This window comes from Malaclemys terrapin, chromosome 4 (genome assembly GCF_027887155.1).
Source record: "Malaclemys terrapin pileata isolate rMalTer1 chromosome 4, rMalTer1.hap1, whole genome shotgun sequence".
NCBI lineage: Eukaryota > Metazoa > Chordata > Testudines > Emydidae > Malaclemys > Malaclemys terrapin.
Genome location: NC_071508.1, coordinates 108,762,756 through 108,775,488, shown reverse-complemented (window position 1 = coordinate 108,775,488; position 12,733 = coordinate 108,762,756). Strand labels below are relative to the sequence as shown.

At 39.0% G+C, this 12,733-nt stretch overlaps 1 protein-coding gene across 4 annotated transcripts in view; it reads right to left on the bottom strand.

The window, feature by feature from the left end:
* Positions 1-12,733, bottom strand: part of MIPOL1 (mirror-image polydactyly 1) — a 290,887-nt gene that overhangs the window by 230,072 nt on the left and 48,082 nt on the right. The window lies entirely within an intron of this gene.

The window sequence follows — 12,733 nt, the reverse complement described above, 5'->3', positions numbered from 1 at the left end:
ATGGCGCCGGAGGCTGCTCCTTGCCAGGGCGGGTGGTCTTTTGCCACCTCAAAGGTGTCTGGTGGAGGGCTGTTCTAGGATGTCCTCCAAACCTTCTTCTGCGCTCGACCCACTTAGCCCGGGGCTCGATGGCTCTGCGGCGCCGGAGCCACCAGTGCATGTCCTGGGGCCGCACTGCCCTTTTGAGTGCTCTGTTCCTTGGGAGGCGCCGCCTTCTTATGTTGGGAGCGCCCTCTGTTACCTTTCGGCTGCCCCTTCGACCGTACTGGAGAGGTCGAGCGCTGCCTGGGCTTGTCCTGTTGTTTCGGTGCCCCACTGGTACCAGATCATGGATTGATGCCGGGGCACTCTGCACCAAGGACACCGGCACCGAAACCGGCTGGTCCGAGGCCACAGGTTGTAGCGCGGCCTCCATGAGCAACTGCTTGAGGCAAAAGTCTCTCTCTTTCTTAGTTTTTGGCTTAAAGGCCTTACAGATTTTACAGCACCCAGTGTGGTGCGCTTCCCCCAAACAATGGAGATAAGAGTCGTGGGGATCACTGATCGACATAGGCTTGTGGCAAGTGGCACAAGCCGTAAACCCTTGGGCCTGCAGCATGCCCTGCAGCACAGGGCTGGTGCTGGAAACAACTTCCAGACACCTAAAACAAAAGAAACTTAACTATCCACTATTAAGAAGTGCTAACTACTAATTTCTGTTACAACTGTGCTAAGGGATCACTTGCAAGCGAGAGAAGAGTTGTCCCAACATCGCCACAGACGGTAAGAAGGAACTGAAGGGGGGTCGGGTCGGCAGGGGTATATATATGCACCAGTGTGGAGGCGCTGCTCTGGCGGGCTCCCCTGCCGATCCAACGGGAGCCGCTAAGAGAAAAAGTTTCTGACGTCCATGCACGCAGGGCGCGCACACCTAATGTGGAATGGACGTGAACAACACATGTCGAAGAAGAACCAGGTTGCTAAACTGCTCACCCCCTTCCCGACTAGAGGTCCTATATCCTGAAAAGGAGGGTAAAGCCCATATAGAAGAGTTTTACTTGAATAAACATGCAGTGAAGCAAAATGACACTGAGGGAAAGAATCTACTCATGTTGCTTGGTGTAGGTGGGGAGAGGCGGGATTGTTTGGGCTGTATTCAAGGATCTACATATGCCTGCTTTCTCCTCCCTCATTCCCATTAGGGTCATCACAAATGCAGCATGTATGAGGTTGCAAAGTACCTTGGCAACGAGCTTCTACTACTTTTTGACCTCCCCTACTCAGTTGACATGCTTCTTTCTCAATGATGTTGTCCTTTACGTGTCTGCAAACCAGAAGTCTTCAAGATTTAGCCCAAATAAATTAGTGAGAAGATGGAGAAGGACTTGGGAAATTCAGTGCAAGTAGATAATGGAAGTAATTCCAACTTCTGTTTGGCAAAATTGTAACAGCTGGCTCAAGCATTTAATACAGAATATTGCTACAGGATCAACAGCTCCCATTTTCAAAATAAAAGCCTCAGGTTACCTCAGCCTGGGGTTTTTAACATAGACTGACCTAAGTTGATCGTTTTATTGACCTAATAGTCATAGTATTGAGTGTCTAAACTTGGCATTAGTCTAGGAGCATCAGGCTATTATCTTGCAACTGTCCTTCATTGACACTCAATCTTTTAATTAGGCCCTATTAAGTATTTTCCTTGTGTCAGGACTATCTGAATGGATCTTAATATGCTTTTTACAAGGACTCCATATGAGGCCTAATAGCATCACCTGTGCAGAGTTCAGAGCAGCTCCATGGGGAGGCTGGAATCTGCAGCCACAGAAGTTTAGGGACATCCGGGGGCTCAGATCACACTCAATGTAACACTTAATTGAATCCCTTCCCCTTTCTGTAACTTCACGTAGCCTGACTTCCACAAATGACAGCCAGGCCCTTGAGAATTACATCAGGGAAAGTGCAGCACAGGTGCAGTATATCCCTATTCCCTCATCTGTCCCTAATTGTCAGCCTGGTAAAGACTGAACAGGCCACAAGGCCTGAAGACAGTCACCTGATTCACAACAGTTGCAAGACACAGAGAAGAGAGCCCCATTAGGCTGAAGACCCTAAAATCTCTGGCAATTAACTGGGACAGGCGAGGGTCTCTTAAGGAATTCCTCCAAACACAATGCAAGGCAGAGTTAGTGTGGTGTTTGTTTTCTTTTGAAAAACACACACGTTTAAGAAGCTGTAGGTTGATGGCCTGTCATCTCTGCCCATGGAGGACTCAGTGCCACACCTAGGGTCTTTATTCAAGCATAGTTTTATTCTCCAAAAATACAACTTAGGCAAAACCTTCAACCCAGATACAAGATTTTTCCTCTTTATCTCTCTTAGTCCATCTCGCTTCAGAGTTGACCATAATCTCCCTCTTGTTGCTACTCATTCCTCCTCCAAGCCACTTGCTTAGGAGTTGCCCTTCTCCAGGGTCTGTCAGAGGAGCCAGCTCCCCTCACTAACTGAGCTCTATCTCACTCTTTGTAGATTCCTCATTCCTCTGACTCCTTCCCAGCTGGGTCCCTAATTGAACAGGGTCATTTGATCCTTAGCCCATCAAGATCAGCTGGGCAGATCACAAGTGAGGCTGGCCCTGACTCCCCTGAAAGGGCGAGTCACTCTGTGACAGGGACCCATTAATAATAATGCCACCTAGCTCTTAGCACTTTTCATCAGTAGAAATCAAAGCCCTTGCATCGAAGAAGGTCAGTCTCATCCCCATTTCCAGATGTGTTAACTGGGTCACAAAGACATGAAGTGAGACTTGCCCACTGTCATCCACATACCCATGGCAAAAATGGGCATAGAACCCAGGTGTTTTGAATTCCACTCCAGTGCTCTATCCACTACCTCATTACTGGCCCTTCTCCTTGCCCCCTTCTAAATCTGGTGCCATATAGAAACTCTTTTCTTAAGTTTCTCTTTTCTTTTTCATTGGCTTCATTAGGACCCTAAGAGAAACAACAAAATGGAGTCAAAGAATAATGATTTTTTTTAAACAGTGAATGTGGAATAATGTTTCCCTATCAAGGAATAAAGAGGAAATTCAAATAATTATAGTGGTATTCTTCCAAAACTCAGGATGGTCATAACTTTCATTAACATGCCAGATCACAATATGATCTCACACAAAAAACCCTAGAGACACATTTACAAACTTTTTTATAATTTTTAACGGTTTGTGTAAAAATAATTGTCCTCTTAATTAAAATGAAATTGTAATTCTCAAACGTATAACTTTTCAACTCTGAAAACTGCTTTGACAGACAGTTGCATTAGTACAGCACTGCAGTTTAAGAGCTGGGGCTTTTCTGGTTTTGGTTTGCATTTTCAAAGAGTCCAAAATGGTGATGAAATGGACAGAAATCCTTGTTATTGGAAATTAAGCAAGAAAGTTTTTTGCTAATAGTTCACAGAGCAAAACTTGTATAAGTTTTATTCCGAAATGTCACTTATTTCACATGATTAAAAAAACTTTAAAATTTACTTTTGAAAAAGTCAGATGTCCTTTGGCTGCTAGAATATAGACAAAACTCAAAGTTTAATGGTTCATTTCTTTAAATCTTGATGGAATCTAAAGAGAACACCGAATTCCTTCTCTGTAAGCAATTTAAAGAAGGACATCTGTGTTACTTTGAATGCTTCTTTATTTCACCTGTACTTGTTTGGAAGCCAGGCAACATCCTTTAGAAAGAAAGAAATTGAGAGAGCTTAAGAGTTGGAGTTATTCTGGCAGAATGGCAATTTTTACAGTTCTCTAAGGACGCTGGTTATTTTAGCTATTATATTCTCTCTCTCTCTCTCTCTCTCTCTCTCTCTCATTATTAGCCTTTTACTATCTTTCTTTGCATCCAAAATGCTAAAATAAATGTGAAGACTTAAATATTTACAAGACTGAGCATTTATTTTAAAGATGTATCAAAATTACACTATCATTATTTGGTATTCACTGCAGGTAATCACGGTGCAATTATTAATGGGTAAATATGACATACTTCCTTTGGCATTCCATTCTCATTTTGCAATTAACATTTTTTAAAAAAAATACTAACATCTGAGAAGAAACACGATTTTTGTTGGATTGGTTTCTTTCTTACTCTAAAAGCATTTTTAGATTCTGAACACATCAAAATAGCAGAATCTCTAGTCAGACACTAAGTGGGATTCACTGAAACACAATGTTAGTTCTAATGGATGGATGATTGTGTTTGGTCTTTTGAAACTTTGAAGTATAGGTAAGTCTTGATCACACAAATTAATAAATCCTAAAGCTGGAGTTAACAATAACCATTACACCCAAATTCTGCAGCTTAGCCCAGCCAATTTTTCAAAAGGTCAGGTTGTGAACTGGAGAAGATCAGGGAGGTCCACCGCATAGCTTTGTTGCCAGGCATCTCTCGTCTGGATTGTTGCAGGCATTTATTAGTATTCGTCAGCAGACTCAACAAAGCAAACAAGAAATTCAAGCACGAATAATAAAATGAAATGCTGCTATATAACCCTTTGTCATTCAGCAAATATGGGACTTTTTAGCTACATTGTTCCTAAACCTGGGTTACTACTTTAATTTTTCTCCACAGTGCTGACTGAATGAGTATGCATGTGTGTTAAATGCAGAGCTCCCTTAACAACTGCAGGACTGCCATTTAATCTGTTGGTAGATGGACCATTTCCTGTGGGAACTCTAGCTATGACTTCCAGATCCACCAAATAAATCTCAGATTAAGATTCCAAATGAAACCTGCCTTTGGCAGATAAAAAATGTCAAGATGGATATAAACAGTAAAATTATAAATTATCTAGGTGTTGCACGATGACTTTATGTGCGTTTTTTGTTTACACTTTCCCCGATATCACAACTATACAAGGCATTCATCAAATGTCACACTTTCATAATATTGGAGGCATCATTAAAACTGTTTGGCTAAGGACCTTGAAGTGTTTAAGCAGTAGCTCAAAAGTATATTTGTGCAAAGTAGAAGAATAAATTTACATATCAGCAGCAGCTCATAAGGGATGGGTAAATATTCTGTTTATCTCTCATTGTAATTCAGGTTAGTTTAAATACAGGGTTTCAGGATATCATTACAGACTATACCGAGTTATTACATAATTTCCAAACACAGTGACTGGCAGAGTTTTATTCATGCACACTAGTATTTATGTTTTCTAGAACAACTGAAAACATAAATGGGATAAATTAAACCTTCCCATCTCATTTTCCTGCTGTTTTTGTGATACCAGACAATTACAATTTATATATGACCAACTCAATTAGCTAAATCTTGATTATTCACAATTCCCTTTTATCTACAGCAGGGTCATTAAGTACACTGAAAATTCTCTGTATTAACCAATATATTCAACATTTCCCATCACATTTGGATAATTAAAGTTCTATTGTATTCAAAATTCTGAACAAAACAAAAACAAACTACTCTTTAAATTACTTTTCCTTTAAAGATTTCTTTTAATTTTAGGTGTCCACCATTAATAAAAAAGAAAGGAAAGGTCACTTTTGGCAATAAAATGCCAATAAAAATCATTCAGAGCAAATGGCCTATTAAAGATGCAGGTGAAGTCTCTGACGCTAGTCTCCTATGCACTCCCCAGAGAACAAGGGCTGTTTTTTAATGAAATTTTTTGTTATGTCTTTGCTCATCTTACCTGTGCTAATGCAGGCCTGTTCTGGATTTAAGCCTCATACTAGTTGATAATAAAATACTAGCAGTGAAGGTTTCTAAAGAAGGAAACAAGCAATTCTTCTTGTACCTGTGATAGTTCTTCTAAAGCTGATTCTGAGGCATAGTATAAAAGATGGCTGTGGTAATAACTGCCACTACCGTGAATGCACATTTAAAGTCTTTTTAAAGTTAGCGGTACCCCCAATTTTAAAGACCAAAATGATACAAAGTGAAATATTTTAAGAGGTGCATTCACCCCACCCTTTAACCAAATAATAAATGTGTGGTACTTATAAAGCACTGAGTTTTCAATTAATTGTATAATCATTAACAACAATCTTCACAACATTGCTCTGAGTTAGGTAAATGTTGCAGAGCTTTAACTTTGTATTTGGTGGGGAACAGTTAGGGAGACTCTTACAGCCCCCATGCTCCATCCAACACACATGCAAACAGTTTCCAATTTAGTGATTTAAAGTTTACGGGGTGGGGACTGAGTGGCTGAAGGGGGAGGGAAGGTTGTTTTTGGAGGGCAGATCAGATAATATGTGAGTTCAGTCAGACAGACAGTCATTTAGTGTGGCTAGAAGTCTAACAATCAAAGAGAACAAAACAACTCCCCCACAAAATTAAATTCACTTTCATTTTTAGATCTCTCAAACTTCAGATCCTTTCTCTCTTCCCAGGGTTCTTTTGTGGTGTCCTGTTCCACATTCCTCAACCTGAAATTTTTTTGTCTCCTTCCTTATGTCCACTGTTGCCCCACTGTTTCTACCCCCTCCACCTGTGATGTTTTCTCTTGACCCTTGTGCCTCTTCTGCTTCCGACATCAAGCTGCTTATCCTGCTCCCCCTGTGCTCGCTCTTTGGGGGTCCCTTTATCTTGATGTAAGCACTGGAGTGGGTTTCCCTTCCCTGAAGGCAGAAGGAGAGGAGGAGACAGAAGGAGGCTGCGTTTTTTCCTGCTGCAGCATTTGAAGGGAGAAGAACTGAGCCAAGCATGTTGAATGTGGTTCCACTCTGCCCCCACACATCCACTGTACTCTTGGAGTGAGAGGCATCAGTCACCACCTCCTCACAACAGGTGCAGCAGCACTGTGTCTTTCGGAGAAAGAAGAAGCATCACCTCAAGTCTGTACCCAGTCAACTCTTGAGCCAATTAGGGCATTGGCTGAAGATGAGAAGCCGTGTCTTACCCCCAGAGCTTCATTGAGGAAATTAGAAGGCTAAAGTGCTAAGTGGCAGTGGAGCAGAAGCTCACCATCCCAAACAGCAGAAACTCCAGCCACATAACAATCCCTTTAATTGCATGGCCAACTTAGAGCTTTGTGCTATCCTCATTTTACAGAGAGAGGGGAACAGACACAGAGAAGTTAAGAGAAGATCAAGGTGACTCTGCAAATCAATAGCAGATGTGGGATTGGATTCAGCAGTTCCTGGCTCTCAGACCCACATTCAGTCTGTTGGACAATTTACAGCTAACTATATACGTAACTAATGCAATGGGAGTTTCAGGGACATAAGGAGAATAGCACAGACTTCCCCCAGTGGCTTAGTATTTCTTTTCAGTGTTATATCAGGACTTCATGTTACATTTCATTTCATTTAGAAAGAAATAAATCATAGTAAAATCTTTATGCTACAAAATCACCACAATCGGATAGAGATCCTTACTAACATGGTCTATATCTTTCATGGAAATGGAAGGTTTTGTTTGTTTGCTTTTAATAAAAACATTTAATTTAATTTATTTTATTTATTTTTTTATTAATTTATTTTTTATTTATCAACAACAAATGTGTCTTGGCTAACTTTTTATCCCATTTTACGTCTACGTTCCAAATGTGTGTAGCTGTACATATCAATTACAATGAATTTATCTGGGATTGTTGATAACTAATGGAAGTAATTTGCAAGCGAAGTAAATGCAATAAATATATGATATATATTTCTAAAGAGGTTTCATTTCTTAATACATTTTCAGTATGCTATAAAATGGAACAACATATTTATAAATATACTGAAATATATATCATAATTTTGCTGACATAAGGAAAAAGAACCAGATTTTCAAAGCTAGGTACCAAAATTTGCAGGTACCTAACCAACATGTGTATAACTCACATGCATGTACAAATACCTGAAGCAAATACACAGACATTACATATGTGCACACACAAGGCAGCTGTACATGAACACTAAGTATTTAAATGCATAAACCAGGCACACGCAAATATATCTGAGGAACTGTATATATCTAACTATGGTAATCTGGCCCACATGTCTATTACTTCCCCCCACCCCGCTTCTGTTTTTCCTGGGGATGAAGGGGGAAATTCTTGAACATGATAGTAAGTTAGAATCAGCATAGCACACAGTAAATTCTATGGCAATTTCCACACGCTGCTATGCCAATGCAACTCAAATCCAACCTACATCATCACAACCTGATTAAACTGTGGGCCTCTCAACAGTCAGCGACATGCATGCTAAACTTGGTACAAATTAGAGTGCTTTTTATGAAGCAGACAAATGTCGTCTAGGAACTAAGATGAAACCAGTGTATTCATTTTAATTGTCACCACGCTAGAATTTGAAACACTAGTTCGTTAGCTCACTATGCAATCTACCCCTAACATGTAAAATGAGAGGGAACTGTATTACTGATCTTATTCTGCGATATTTATATAACTATGGTTGAAGGTGTTGATTAAAAACTCCTATTTTCAGGACTTATAAACTTTGTGCTCATAACTCCTTCTCCAGAAAGAAACTGGGCATGCAAGATTCCAGCTGGGATCATAATTTGTTTTAAAATAAAGTTTTAAATACAAATAGTCAGAATCTGAATATAGAAAATATAGAAAACAGCAGTGAAAACTTTGGATACTTTTTGGGCACTCTCACAAATAAAATAAATGAGTGAGTTATTATTTACTTTATAGTAGCACCTACACATCCAAATCAGGGATCAGGCCCTCATTATGCTGAATACTGTACACACACTTACTAAAAGACAATTCCATCCCCTAAAGAATTTAAACTCCAGGGTTGTTTGAATAACACAATGCTGGTAACTTGACTCTCATACTAATTTTTTTTTTACTATGTAATCATATGGGGCAAAAGAAGTTGTTGGTCTGGTGACTATTTGTGCCTATTTGAAATTCAGTTCTTCCAATAATAAAATGTAATCTAAAAAAAAAAAAAAATCCAAACTAAAAAACAAAAGCAAAAACCATAGGCTTTGTAAATATTTGGCCCATTAAGTGAACAAACCATTTTGCCACTTTTAAAAGCAACAAAAAAAGGACAAATTAAGTTACCTACTTTTACAAAGTTAGTAATTCTAGATGCACAGCAATCAGATCGTCATGATCATTTTCTCCAGTTTGGACTCAGTGACAGAATATCTCTCGTCATTTTTGGTTAAGAGATCAAAATTTACCTTATGTATCCAAGAAGGATTATCACCCTCCTTTCCTTAAATCAAATAAATTCACACACAAAAACACAACATAGACAAAAAGATCACAAATGCAAAAAGTATAACAAATGCAAACATATTTGTAGTTAGCAATGAAACATCCCCTCAACCCTTCAAGTACACCTTTCAAATATAGCTCTTCATATTGGACATCACTCAATTCAAACACAAATTTACCTCCAAGTAAATTTACCTGCCATTTTTCCAAATCCTGCTATTTCCTGTGAGTTGGTATAAAAATATTGAATCTTGAAGTTTAGTTCATAGAAACCTATATACCTAAAAAGAGCCAATGCTGTTCCAAGCCTCCTCATCTGCTTTTATTTATTTATATTTGTGTGTTCTCCATATTTTGGTGCTTTGCCACACATTTAGGCCATCACCAGATAAAAGTTTTACATCCCAATTTCCAACTTCTTTTAATTTTCGTGCAGACTTTATACATACATTCATCAGATTAAATTTCTTTTTAGAATAGACCTTAGTCCCATGCTTTCGGGCTTGGAATCTGAGCATTTCATCTGGAAATGAAACAGTTTTCACTGGCCAGCTGCCAATGATCCTAAACCATTCCATCTAAGAATACTTGAGAGAAATATGTGAGAAACCACTATCCCTCTATTAAAAACGAGGTCCTGTGGACATAAACAGTAAATTTAAATTAGACCCAAGACCAAAATGGTAATCCTTACACACAGACTAGTTTTTAACCCTTTCTAATACCTACGAACAGAGGCAAAAGCATGTCTTCAATTCATGAAGACATTTATAATCCAAACAGTATGGAGGTTTCAAAGACTGACTGAATTCCAAAACAAATTTAAAATACGGTGTGCTTCTTAAACTGCTCTCTCAAATGTTTTATTTTCTGGAATTCATAAACAAATTACCCAATGTACCATGTAATTAAAACTGCTATTTCTCCAGAGGTAATAACTTATCTTTCCAATCTCTTTGTTTGGTTGAGTTTCTTCTGACCACATGAATTTAACCTCAGCCATGCCTAATGGTATTTGCTTATGCTGTAAAACAGGTTCTGAATCAGAAATTGTCATTAGGAGCTATTTCTAGAAGCAACCTATGTGGAGGGGAATATTGGAGGCAGTATAGTATCCAATGCAGGAAGGAAAAACAGCTAAGCGGACAGCATGGAGGATTGAGGGACACAAACAATGGCAAGTTTTTACTTTAATTATTCAGGGAGAACACTTGAAGTCATTTTGGATGTAGTGGGTCATCCAAAAAAATCAGATGTTCACCTTGGTTACATAAAAGGCCTTTACCTGTTACCAAGATGGCAACCAGGCCAATTACACCAGTAAAGTATCTAGGCTCTTAGTACTGGAAAACAGTTTCAGTGAGTTATTTGTTTGAATTAATATTGTTTTTCAATTTAAACCAAAGTGATGACAAAGACCCCTGTATGCCCAACAATCTCAGTAAATCACAACATCAAAACTATTAACACTGTTAATAGCAAGTACCTCTTTCTTAACTTTCCTATGGATACAAGTGAATAAGAATCATACGATTTGTAAATTACTAATTACAACTTAATTCTATGTTATGCTATGCATGCTTTCATCTTCAATATTTCATAAAGTTAGATAATATCTTTTATTGAACCAACAAATACATAAACATTTGCATGAAATAATGTCCTTTCCTAAGCAATATAAAACTTTGAAATCCTTTCATCAGAAGTGATTTCAAATTAATGGAACTCATTAAATAGCCAGCAGGTTTTTTAAAGATTCTGTAAGCTATGAAATTAATACCATTTCTTGAAATTTGACAGGAAATGTTTAATGCACAGTGAATTTAAGGTACTCATTGTTAGCTCCTTTGGAACAGTTAACCTTTTGAACCTTTCTTAGGGTATGCTGACCCCTAAAGGTCTAAAGGTACTACATTTGAATTAGCTACATAAAATTGAAAACATAGTATAGTGAAAGACCAGTTCTCCAGTTTTCCACTTAGCTACTGCACTGAGATTATTTCGTAAGTATTTGATTCAGAAATATTTTTCATCTACCTCAGCAGGCATTCTACATTATGGGGATTAAAATATGCCTGTAGATTGTTTTTACATACAGTATCACTTCTAGAAAATTATGAATCTCCAAACCAGTAAGAAGCAAGTCCCCTCCCCCAAAAGAAAACGAATGCTTTCTCTGCCTTGCCTTGCAAATGCAAGACTGGTTTTATGGCATATTTGAAATTTATTCTCTTTGGAGAAACAGTGGGGAGGTGAAAGTTTGGGTCACAGATACATGAGGTGCCACTAGGGGCTACCATAGCAGAGGTCTTTGTGGTTGAGGCCATTAGTGGCCTGATTCTTCTCTGCCCCACTCTTCCCAACCCTATCTCTATGCCCATAGTAATGGTCATTTCCCTGTGAGCACCTTTCTTCCATGAAACACTTGGGCTCTACCTCCCACATCCTTTCCTTTCTTCAAGATATATGGGACACTTCATGACTTACCATCTCTCCATTAGACCCCTTAGGCATTCTATTCCTACAAAGGATCTAGCCCATTCATGTGATACCACCTTAGACACTTAATTCTCATGCAGTTCCCCCATGAGATACCCCTCTCCCACAGAACTCTCTATCACCACTGAAAAGACATACCTGAGAACTCCTTTGGTTCTTTCCAATATAAGATGACTCTTCCCCATCCCAATCAGGATGTCACCGTTGCAGCTGGAAGACTTGCACTACCTCAGCTAGAACTAACATGCTAGAAATAGCAGTGTGGACGTTGCGGCAATGGCAGTGGCTTGTGCTAGCCCCTGGAGTCCAAGACCGCCCGACCCCTTGGGTCCAAGCTTGGTCGGTGAGCCCAAGCCCCTGCCAGCATAGCAACATCCACCCTGCTATTTTTAGCATGCTAATTTAAGCTGAACTATTGCAAGTCTGGCTATCTGTGCTGGGACTCACACCTCACAGCTGTAGTGTAGACATATTCTAAGAGCCCCAACCCCTAACAAGGTGCCAAGTGCTCTCAAACCCCCATTGAAGTCAACAGGGGAGACACCGCACATTGCTGGATCAAATGCTACAGTCATGAGATTTGAACTAAAGTAATATTAAGAAATTATTTAATATTAATAACAAGATTTTGATTCGCACCACGAGGGTCTGAATAACAGAAAAAATACCATGACTCTTAATTTTAAGATAAATTTTTTTTTATTACATTCGTGAAAAAACTAAGTTAGAAAGTAATGGCACTTTGGGGGCGAGGACTATCTTTTTGTTCTGTGTTTGCACAGTGCCTAGCACAATGAGATCCCAGTCCATGACTAGGATTCCTTAGCACTACAGTAATACACATAAGTCATAATAATGCTGAATATCACAACTGAGAGTTTAACTGAAGTCCCTTAACATTGCAAAATGCAGAAAAGCTACAGTAAACTACAAAAAACTACACTGGTTGAAGATTTACACATTTTTTCTTTCATGGAAGTTTTAAAATTCGATTTTAAAAGATGTAATCTTGCAGCTGCTTTTCTTTCACCCCAATTGTTTCCAAGAG